Here is a 12,512-nt window from a genome sequence, read left to right as displayed (position 1 = left end):
TTCCCAATCCTGGAAACAAAAAGTACTTTCCTATTCCCCCCAGAGGGAATGCAAAAATCAGGCTAGCAATCCAACACACAGATCTCCCCGATTCCTTCCTCCCACCAATTCCCTGGTGAGTACAGACTCAATTTCCCTGAAGTAAAGAAAAACTCCAACAGGTCTTAAAAGAAAGCTTTATATAAAAAGAAAGAAAAATAAGTACAAATGTTCTCTCTGTATTAAGATGATACAACACAGGGTCAATTGCTTAAAAGAATATTGAATAAACAGCCTTATTCCAAAAGAATACAAATCAAAGCACTCCAGCACTTATATTCATGCAAATACCAAAGAAAAGAAACCATATAACTGACTATCTGATCTCTTTGTCCTTACACTTGGAAACAGAAGACTAGAAAAAAGAAACTACTTCTCCAAAGCTCAGAGAAAGCAGGCAGCCAGAAAACAAAGACTCAGACACTCAAATCCCTCCACCCAAAGTTGAAAAAATCCGGTTTCCTGATTGGTCCTCTGGTCAGGTGCTTCAGGTGAAAGAGACATTAACCCTTAGCTATCTGTTTATGACAGATGCCCCCTTGAAAAAAGTTCTGCCCAGGAGCTGCACACATGCGAAATCCCAGCAATGCTCTAGAAGACAGAGGCAATGCACGTTATAAACATTTTTGAAAGGTTTCCAGTGGAATGTCATTGGCCAAAATGGAGCCAGCCGGCAAACCTCCACAGCTGCTTTCAAAGCTTTGCTTTGGTTTAGGATTGTTTTAGATTAAGATCTAGATCTGAATGTCAGCCTTAAAGGAGTAATATCAGCATGAAATACTCAATGAAGTGGCAAGTGTTTGTTACATTTCTGAGCTCCAGACTTCACTTCCAGTACAGGCAGAGCTTTAAACAGAGTGACAACCTGCCTTCTGGCAGCTTTTTTTTTTTTTAAATCTTTACTACTACTAACATTGATGATGATATGGATTAATAATTACAAAACAGCAAACAGCAAAAATAAAAACGTTGGTACATGTTTGCATAACGGAGTGCCTAAAAAAGGTTCCTGAAACCATATATAATAACCTCAAGTGGCTCAACTTTCAGAAGTGGTGAGAACCTACAGATTCATCAACTTTCATGGGATTTGTGGACACCCAGCTCTTCTGAAAATCAGCCTCCTTTTTATTTAAGGGAACTAAATATAATGTAGAAGCCTAACTTCAGGTAGCCACATATTTAAAATATGATACATTTTGTAAAACTAAAGATCCTGGCTTTGAAAGCTGGCAGCACATTTTGCAAGGGGAAGTTTCTGAGGACGGGATTAGGAACTCCGCTAAGACAGAACACAGTGCTAGGCTGGTCAAAGGACATCAAACAATTTAAATCAAAAAGGAGTGTTACTAAACAGGGACAACCAGAAGTTTCAAATAAGTGCAACAATGTTTGAGCAGCAAATTATCCACTGCTGATGTACAGATGGAGGTTAGTGACAGGCTGGCTCTGCAAAATACATCCGTCCATATCTACTAATAAAAAGGTGTCCATCATGCAGCGGGTTTGATTAACTAACTGGGCCAACAGGTGCCAACTGGGGCAGCAGAGCAAGCATTCAGTCATTAATGTACGATTATTCATATTATAAGACATTTGCCTATCACCCTCTAGTTACTGCGTGCGCTCTGCCCCATGTGCTATCCCTGCCCCTCTGGGCTTATCAGCTAAACTGAATTGGCAGGGGACCATACACAGATAGAATGGAAGCATATTCTGATCAGTGACCCAGTGCTAATATTCTCTGAACCTAAGAGAAAAACTAAGTTTCTACTGATGCCTGTGATGATTGCCTGAGATAGATATTGCTTTAGAGGGTAAAGGTGCTGCTCTTTCTAGATCACATGCTGCTAGATCAATGACATCTGAATCAAAAGTACGTTCATAAAAACATAAGAATGGTCGCACTGGGTCAGATCAATGGTCCTTCTAGCCCAGTATCCTGTCTTCAGACAGGGACCAGTGCCAGGCACTTTGAGGGAACAAATAGAACAGGGCATTTTTCAAGTGATCCATCACCTGTTGTCCAGTCCCTGCCTCTGGCAGTCAGAGATTTAGGGACACCCAGAACATGGGGTTACATCCCTGATCATCTTGGCTAATAGTCATTGATGGACCTATTCTCGAGGAACCTATGTAATCATTTTTTAAATCATTTATACTTTTGGCCTTTACAGTATCCCTGGCAACAAGTTCCACAGGATGACTGTGCATTGTGTGAAGTAATACTTCCTTTTGTTTGTTTTAAACCTGCTGCCTATTAATTTCATTGCCCTTCTCTGTATCTTTTCCAATTCTGGCATATCTTTTTTGAGATAGGGTGACCAGAGCTGGACACAGCATTCAAGGTCTTTGTGGATTTCTATAGTGGCATTATAATATTTTCTGTCTTATTATCTATCCCTTTCCTAGTGATTCCCAACATTCCGTTCACTTTTTTGACTGCCACGCCACATTGAGCAGATGTTTTCAGAGAACTATCCATGATGACTCCAACATCTCTTACGTTAGTGACAACGGCTAATTTAGACCCCATCATTTTGTATGTACAGTTGAGAGTATGTTTTCTAATGTGCATTGCTTTGCATTTATCAACATTGAATTTCCTCTGCCATTTTGTTACCCAGTCACCCAGTTTTGTGAAATCCTTTTGTAAATCTTCACAGTCTACTTGGGGTCTAACTAAACTGAGTAATTTTGTAGCACCTGCAAACTTTGCCACCTCACCTTTACCACTTTTTCATGGTCATTTATGAAAATGTGGAACATTATTGGTCACAGTACAGATCCCTAGGGTTATTCAACTCTCTCCATTGTGAAAACAGTCTATTTATTTCTACTCTTTGTTTCCTGTCTTTTAACTAGTTAGTGATCTCTGAGAGGACCCTCCCTCCTATCTCATGACTGCTTACTTAACAGCCTTTGGTGAGGGATCTGGTCAAAGGTTTTCTAACAGTCCAAGTACATTATATCCACTGGATCACCCTTGTTGGTGCTTACTGACCCCCTCAAAGAATTCTAATAGATTAGTGAGGCATGATTTCCCTTTACAAAAGCCGTATTCACTCTTTCCCAACATACCATGTTCACTTGCGTCTCTGATAATTCTGTTCTTTATTATTGTTTCAAGCAATTTGCTTGGTACTGAAATCAGACTTACTGGTCTGTAATAGCCAGGATTGCCTCTGGAGCTTTCTTTAAAAAAAAATAAATCAGTGTTACATTAGCTATCCACCAGTTATCTGGTACAGAGGCTGATTTAGGGATAGATTACATATCGTAACTAGTAGTTTTGAAATTTCATACTTGAGTTCCCTCAGAACTCTTGGGTGAATACCAACTTGTCCTGGTGACTTATTACTGTTTAATTTATCAATTTACTAAAAATACCTCCTCTATTGACACATCCATTGGGACAGTTCCTCAGATCTGTCACCTAAAAAGAATGGCACAGGCTTGGGAATGGTCCCTACATCCTCTGCAGTGAAGGCCAATGCAAAGAATTAATTTAGCTTCTCCATGATGGCCTTGTTTTTTCTTAAGTGCTGCTTTAGCACCTCAATTGTCCAGATGCCCCACTGATTTTTTTGGCAGGCTTCCTGCTTCTGATATGCTTCAAAAAATTGCTGTTAATTTTTGTGTCTTTTTGTCCTGCCTAATTACACTTTTACCCTTGATATGCTAGAGTCTGTGCTCCTTTCCACTATCCTCAGTAGGATTTGACTTCCAATTTTTAAAGTATGTCTTTTTGTCTCTGTTTCAATTTTGGTCCTCTTCCTGCCAAAAAGATATAGTTATGGCCCAAATTTTCAAGTAGGTTAGCACCTAAGCTTGTGTGCACTTCATCACACTCCCAAGGGGTGTGCAAATGCCCTGACACAGGGAAACCTAGGTTTGCAATGCACAAGGATGTGCAACTCTGACACATACACCTTGGGCTGGAGGGTGGGATTACGCAGCTAAGTCAAATGTGCACAAAAATTCAGTCACCCTGAAGCAAGAGACTGCTTGAAAATATGGAACTATAGAGCAATCCTATGCTTAAAGTTCATGGATGGATTGGATGGACAGAGGAATGATGACTGTCACAGCTAGCTGACAATGCTAAAGTTAAACCATCCGTAGATCTTCAGCAGTTTGGCTGATCCTGCTCTGGAGCATGGAAATATCTCCAGTTAACGCATTACTAATGAATACATTTGGGCCGGAAGCACTGTGTACTCCAGAACCTCAAGAAGGTTTTATTATTGTGGAGGAGACTTCCTGGATTTACTGGGCCACTGGTATCCTTTTATGGTTTTCCGGCCCCAAAAACCCTACCAAAGGTTGATAATTTGAGATTGGCTTGGAGCAGAGATTTGGATACACAACTATGTCCAACCCAGTGGAGTACAAGTCTATCTAACGTTAAAAAACAACAACGACAGACCTGAGACTGTGGTTTATTCATCAAAACACACTTTTTCAAATATGCTGGCCCCCGCATAGCCTAATGGTAATTGGCCTCATAAATGCTAATCACTGTTGGAAATGTGACTCTATTGGTGCTGTATTAGCTCATATGTTTTAGCTCAAGGGTTAGCCCCCCCCGGATCAAGAATTTCTCGTGTGAGGTGGGTCAAAGGACCAATTTGATTTTGGATGCTAAGTTGTGACACTCCTTCTTAAGTTTCATTCTTGGATACATTCCTGATACCTGGAGATTACTTGGTAACAAGGCAGCGTGGTCCCAACGTGCAGCTTTGGACACTAAAAAATTGATTCTGCAAAAATGGAAAAGCCGATCCCCACCACATATTGATGTCTGGTTTGGTGATATGGTCAACCTTAAAGCTAACACATGACTGATATTCTGCAGAAAGGGAATGCCCAACAAATTCAAAGCAATTTGGGCTGACTTTTTAGAGGTCTATGATTAACATAAACCCTGAAGAGTAAGATGTCATTTCTCCTTCCTTCCCTGTATCCTAACCCTCTTTATTTACTTTGTGTATTATGATTCTGGTATTTTGGTGCATTTGTTGTATTTGGAAACATTAATACAAATTATACATAAAATATAACGTATGGGACTATAAGTCATGACCTAATATACATCTCATGCTCAGCATGGACCCAGTCCTGTAAGCAGATCCATGTGGGCTCACCCATTTGTCCATGCAGACCCCCTTGACTTCAGTGATGCTGCATTGTGGCACCGGAACCTAGCTGCATGGATCCATTTGCAGGATCAGGATCTATATTAGCTAAAATCCAAACCATAAACAACAGACCATGCTGGCAGATATTTTTAAAAATCATTCACTGTAAAACTTCCGATTAAATGAAAGCTGGTTTTGAATTGCAGAAGTGGGGAAAAAAAAGATTAAAGGTTAAAAATTCCAACGATTTCCCAATTGTGTCTTTGCTCCTTCTTTAACTTACAGATGGAGGAACCAATCAGAAATGTATCATGATTTAAACACAATATCCCCAAAATGAGAATCTGGAGGCCAGCTATCAAATGGAAGGAAGGATCTTTTTATGACTGTTTTATAAACCCGATAAAATGTGTCTTGCATGGAAAACAACGATGATCCCTAAAATACAGCAGTACAAGTAGGTTCCACTAACATATCATGTTAACTTAGTGTAAGTATCTATAATTAGTTGCTCTATTTTTCTACTACACAGCTAATACCATCCCCAGCCTCAGTGTTCAGTTCTATTATACTAGCTACATTTTGATCTGGGGATTTCGGACACCTGCAGAGCGTTTTCATGTACTGTCACCATATTCCTGGAGAACACCATGGCTTGTGAAGAGAAATATTTATTTTTTCAAATGAAATAATTCTGCAGTGTTGTATGGAATGAACAGAGACAATATAAGTTAGACAAAATAGAATGCTGCTTAATGGAGAGTTTAGCAGAGAAGGAAACCTTTCCAATTTGATTCCTACCACAGAGGATAAAGTGCAGCTTAAACTATGATTCAGTTTCACTCTGTGTGACCCATGAACCTTCTGATGCCAGCTTGCAGTAGGCAGAGGGGAACATACAGTTTACAGGGATCCCCTGGGTCATATAGATGCGCGCTAAATTTACCAAAGGGTGGCATGTAAGGTCTCTATCAAAAGCCAGTAGCCCAGTGGTCATCATAATCATTCCAAAATGTCTGCATGGATAATGTTTAAGGAGTTATGTATCTATACTGGAAATTATGTTCTCAAAGCCTTGGAGTTAAAGCAGGTGATCAGGAAGTGATATGTCTTAAACAGGTTCCCTTTCAAGCAGACACTTATTCCCCGTCTGATCATGTGTTAATGGGGCATTGTATGTCTCACAATGGAGACCCGTTTGCATACTGAGCCTGACAGCAGTAGAAAAGTTGTAAAATCTACGAGACAGGATCTTCCCAAGAAGAAATCAATAGCAGGAAGGGATCTTGTTTATGAGCAAAGACAACGGACTGTGAGAGTATAGCAGGGAACACCCTGGATCCTTCACGTAGGAGACAAGCTGACAGTGTATCTTGTATCATGGGCAAGGGATCACAGCCTGCCTAGTGCGAAAGTACTGGAAAGCAATACTTCAGACATAAGAGGCTCTCATTAATTAAGTCTAGGCTCTGGAACGCATGTTATGATTTTATTTTATATGTAACCATTTGTTTCCAAAATGTCTACTTGCCATCACTGGAATCTCTGGGCTCTGTTAAATAGATGTTTGCTTGCTTTCCCTGTAAACATATTGAAGTGCTGTGCGTGAAGAGGAGCAGTGATCTGAGGGGTAACTGGTAAGCTGGGGTGCACTGCTTCTTTGGCAGCAGCAAATCTGTAAATACTGCAAGTGTCCAGTGGAGGAGGGGCCAAATAATCCAAGGAGATGCTCAGATGTTGGAGCGTGCCTGTTGCTAGTCTAGAGAGAGAGGGCCCTGCTCACGCCTAGAGGGGAGGGCATGTGCTGCCCGTGGAGTTGGGGAGTGTCTGTGGCTGGTGGAGATGGGGAGCCAACCCCTGGCAGGCACAGACAAGGCTCCCTCATGCTACGATGGGTAGGTGGTAGTGAGGGGCTCTCAGCCCTGCGTATTATAGAATATCAGGACCTCAGGAGGTTCTAGTCTCATCCCCTGCTCAAAGCAGGACCAATCCCCAACTAAATCATCCACACCACAGTGCCTACAGCTAGGAAACACGTACCAAAAGGGCTCTTTTTCTGGAAGCTGTTGGAATCCGACCTCCACGTTATATTTTAGTCATGACCTCTGCTATCTAACTAGGCTGATTTGACTAATCCACACTAATATATTTTCAAATGAATCTATGGCACCAAGAAAGCTTTGTAGATTAAGATCATAACTTCCATCTATTTTTAATTAATCATATTAAAGCCAAAATTATCTGAAGCACAGAATTTCAATATTTAAAACTGCCTCATTACCTACTTAACCCTTTCAAGTGCCCTACAGATGTTTGATATCATTGCAGCAATCCAAGAGCCATGTGGATTTACGGATATATATATTATGCATCTTCCCAAATGCTTTCAAAGGAACCGTGCCATTTTTTAAGGAACTCACGCACATCTCGATGCATATTATTACATCTGAGCACCTTTATTAAAAAGGCAGCTTCCATGGCTCTGTAGATTAAGCAGTAAGTCATCCATATTACCATGACTTGTCAATTCATGTTTGACACAGAATAGAATTAATGCTGAACTATCTGAACCCTGTGTCTTTACAAGCAGGCTGAGCCGGCTGCAGGGTTAACACATTCAAGCAAGAACCCTTAGCTAGCCAGAGCCGGGTCCAGACTGAACTGGGACACTAGACAGGCAGGCCTTGAGAAGGGAGATGCTTATGTGGGTGATAAGATGAAGCCGTGGCTATTGTGTGGCTCTGCCGATAAAAGGAACTATTTTAAGTTGGTGAAAACGGAACAGGAAAAAGCAGACGTGAGACAGTGACTCCAAAGCAATGAACCTAAGCGGAAGTGGATCTGGGACACAGAAAAGAGGCACAAGGGTTCATTCCCAGGTGCATTGTGAGGGGCGGGGTGGTGTCTGCTAGGACAATGAACCGGGCCCATCAGTGAAACCTGAGAAGTGCAGCAGTGCTGAGAGCCAGAGAAGGGGAAGGATACTGAAGACCAGGGATCTTCTTCCGGCTCCTTAATTACTAATCTTTAGCGGACCCTCCCCTACATGCCGGTAGGGGATAAACACAGAATAACAGAGCTCGTTTCCTCTGTCTCCTCCACACACCTTCCTGACATACTCTCTGCCCCCCTCTGTGCCAAAAGGTGGGGACGGTGCAGTAGATGCAGGCCCCAGATCCCAAACACCTGCGCCCATGACGGGGTACTCACTGCTGGATATTAGTAGAGAGCTCCTGAATGGCACAAGATCAGATCTCATTAGAAAATACAGCTCATAACACCCTGCAACCTTTAAGTGGCCGCATCCTGGAAAGTGCCTCTTGACTGACTGATCTAATTGGCACTCTTTCTGCTCCCTGCCCTTGGAAACGAAGATCCTTCCTCCCGGGGGGAATGCACACTGACAATTAGGAATGTGCATCGTATAGGTGGATTGAAAAATGCACACAAATGATTTATAAGAGCACTGTGGGGCCATTTGTGCGGCCCCATTTGATGTGAAGCCCAGTGGGCGTGGATTGACTGCAAGCCAGCACAGACTATGGGTCCTGCATTTCCTAGGCTAATTGGCAAATTGCCGTTTTTCAGAGGCCTCTCTCGGTCAGGAGAGCCCATCGAGTTTGCTGCAGAACAGTCGGGTTTGATTCTGCAGGCTGCAGCCCTTACTCACGTGAGGGGTCAAATGAATGTTGAGACAGTGCTTTTAATGGGACTGCTCAAATGAGAAATGCTGCTGAAAGGGGGCAAGGGCTGCGGAACAACTGCCTTTAAGTTAAAGCCACAAGCATGCCGGCACCACTGCCATATTCTGGGGAGCGGATTTAGAGCTATTTACCTGCACACACCTGCATTTGCCAAGAGCAGCACTGTCTATTTTCAGCACATGCCAAGTGCTATGATGCTAGAAACCCAACTGATCTTCTCACACCTTTTGCTCTCTGCTGCCCTTCCCACACCTCTCAGAGCTCTCTGTCCAGTCTGTATGGTGTTAGTACGTCTTTACATTGTCAGTCTCGAGGGAGAGGGGGTGGGAGCGGCACTCACACTAATGGTGCTTAGGATTTTGTTCTAAGAGGCATCCTGGTCGAGCGGGTAGTGTTCATACACTGCCCAGCTCAGCAGGTTTCTGAGCTTGGCTGGCTCCTTTCAGGCCTAGGTGCTATTCTACACAACCAAAACACAACACAACTGTTGCATGTCCGTTGTACAATCATTTGCAGTGTTGCGGTAGCCGTGCTGGTTCCAGAAGATGAGACAGACAAGGTGGGCGAGGACCAAATTTTATTGGACCAAATTCTGTCGGTGGAAGGTGCAAGTGTTCACAGAGTCGGGGAAGGAAACTAGAGGCATGCACAAGAATTTAGAGGACTGAAGGAACCAGTGGCATGAGAAATAGCTGTGAAGGACCCGAAGGGGTTAAGAGAGATCACTGGGCCCATATAGCCCCACCCCTCCGGGCAGAGCCAGCTCCAGGCACCAGCCCAGCAAGCAGGTGCTTGGGGCAGCCAACAGAGAGGGGCGGCAGGTCCGGTTCTTCGGTGGCAATTGGGCGGTGGGTCCCTCACTCCCTGTCGGAGTAAAGGACCAGCTGCCGAATTGCTGCAGAAGACTGGAGCGGCGGCAGTAGAGCTGATCGGATTTTTTTTTTTTTTTTTTTGCTGCTTGGGGTGGCAAAAACCCTGGAGTCAGCCCTGCCAAGCATGCTCCTACTGGAGAAGCGAGTTAGAAGGGAGCTCAGAAACGCAGACAAAGGTGGTAGACTGGCTGCAGGAGAGCGGAACCCTTCTCCAGGAAGCCAGACAGAAGACTGAGCATGGGAGGGGACCACAGAGTGAGTAAGGCTCACAGGCAGGGCCATGCTCATTTGGATGCTTTGTTTGCTGAGCGAATGGTTGGACTATGGCAGACATGCCCCACACTGAAGGAACCTATGGGTAGGAAGTAGCCCAGGGAAGCGAACTGCGACTTGCAGCAGGGAAGATCCTGCTGGTGTTGCTTCCCATAGGTCTCTGGGCTGGCACCCAGTGGAGGAAGAGGATCCGAGTCTCCTTATCACACCTTCTTAAGAGACAAGGCCCGGATGCAAGTGGAAAGCTGGAGATTCCTGGCTTATGATCAAGAACAGGCAACCCTATCAGGGAGAGGGGGAAGGGGCAGAAATCAGGCATGCTAACCACTAGGCTGTCTAGCCCTCTGAGCCCCCATCACACTGCCACAAATTGTCTTTGCTATACACAGCCCCTTCTCTAATCAGTAACAGCAATGTGATCTTTGGCAACAACTTTCTCCTCCAGTTTTGGTTACAGACTAGATTGATGGAGACTAGTGATGTTGTCTGTGACGCTAAACACACAGGCTCTGTAATAAGCCGCTAAGCTGACTTTCACTTGCCACCACTTTCGTGCATCAGAATTGCTACATTTCCTTGTCACCTTACAGCCCCTTCTGACTGTTTCTCTTCTTTGGTTACTCCTATTTAACTAGTTCCATGTTATAGACCAATAAAAATACAGAAAAGTGGAACAAATGTGCATTCAGAAACTGAATCAAATGGACACAGAGTACACCAGATTCTGCTCTGTTACACTAGTATAAATCCAGAGAAACTCCACTAACTTGTAGGGAGTTACATCAGTGTAAATGAAAGCAATTTTTGCCCAGTTGTCACACCTTTCATAGTTCTTAATAAACCACTAACTAGTTACTCTAATCCCATCTCTGATGGTAGCCAGCCCCAGATACTTCTGAACAAGGTGTGTGCCCCCACTAATGGACCCATTTTAACAAGCTCACAGAGGGGACTTTCTCTAACAGTGCTAAAATATACTACAGCAACAGTCATTTAAATAGCATCTCTGAGAACTCTGAGGAGCAGGATTCTGCTGGTCTCACCTGATGAAGCAACAACCACAGTCTTGGCCACCACACTGGGGACTAAACTAGAGACCACTAGAGCAGAAAGCAGGAGTGTGTCTATAGTTTAAACTAAAGAGCCAAGCTCTGCATGTAGCTGGGGATGTAACCTATGGACCAGGCATAGCAATGGGGAATCAAAGTACATATTGACCATTGGGTTATATAGTTGCTGACTACCATCTCCAGGCCTGATTCTGCTCCCACTCACGCAGGGTTTATATGAGCGTGTCTCCTTAGATGTCAATGGAGTTACTCCTGATTTACACCTGAGCAGAATCAGGCCCTCGGTCTTTGACATTATACCTACTTTCGCAACCATCAGAGAGATACAAATAAGCTGGTCACACTTTGGAATCGAGACGTGACTACAGAAAAATGGGAAAATGTGCAAATGTAAATAAAATGAGTAGTTCATCCTAGATGCAGAACTCTTATTAAATCTTCAACCGGCAGCTTCATTCATTCATTATCTGTTTTCAGTCCCTACGCAGCACATATTATTAAGGCATAACCTCACTTAATCTAACTTGCAATCTTCAACATGTTTTGACACTTGCTAACCAACAGTTCTCCAGAAAACATCTACTTGAAGTTATTAATTATCTACTCTTGACTTTGAACAGAGCTAACACAAGGTTTTTGCTGTTTGGCTTCCAGTTCACAAAACATTTCTTGCAAATTATCTTATCAACATTGATACAAAGCATGAAAGCTAGTCAAAAATTCGAAAAGGTTGTCCCATGGGAAAGTTTGATATTTTGAAATTTATTTTGACTAGACTGTACCTCCCATGATGCATCATGCCAGAGGGGAGACTGTGATGCACCATGGGAGATGTAGTCCAGATGGAAGTCTCAAGCATAGAGGACAAATGGGACATGAGGCACATGAACTGTAATTCCCATGTGGCAACTCAGGAGACACTAACTGATATCTAACTGACCCAACACAAAATGTTTCAATTTGACAAATCAAAATATTTTGATTCAGGTTAACCCAATCTGAAATTAAATATTTTGTTTCAATTTTCCCAACAGAAAATCAAAACATTGGCAAAACTTTTTTTTCTTTAAAAAAAATCAATTTTGAAGAAAAAAAAAAGCATTTTCTTTTGCCAAAACATGCGGATGGAAAATTCCTGACTAGCTCTACAGAGCATCTAGAGGGTTCTTATGAAATCTTTCACCCAAGATCTTTTTATAGGGCTCGATTGTGATCCTCTTACTCTTGTTGAATAACATCCAACTCTACAAATAGTCGCACTGACGCCATTGGGACTTTTCACAGGGTAAGGTACTATTCATCCTGGCCCATAGCTATTTCTTTTAGACTTTAGATTAAGGGTAAATTTATAAATAGTTTATACAGGTTTAAAATTATTAGTAGTTATTTTAATAAATAATTAACTGACTGTAA

General features: G+C 42.8%; 1 protein-coding gene across 2 annotated transcripts in view; it reads right to left on the bottom strand.

Moving 5' to 3' along the window:
* MDGA2 (MAM domain containing glycosylphosphatidylinositol anchor 2) overlaps window positions 1-12,512 on the bottom strand; it is a 661,668-nt gene that overhangs the window by 295,337 nt on the left and 353,819 nt on the right. The gene's annotated exons all lie outside the window — the stretch shown is intronic.

Source organism: Gopherus flavomarginatus, chromosome 5, assembly GCF_025201925.1.
Source record: "Gopherus flavomarginatus isolate rGopFla2 chromosome 5, rGopFla2.mat.asm, whole genome shotgun sequence".
Classification (NCBI taxonomy): domain Eukaryota; kingdom Metazoa; phylum Chordata; order Testudines; family Testudinidae; genus Gopherus; species Gopherus flavomarginatus.
The sequence above is the reverse complement of the archived record's forward strand: the minus strand, read 5'-3'. Positions and strand labels throughout refer to the sequence as shown.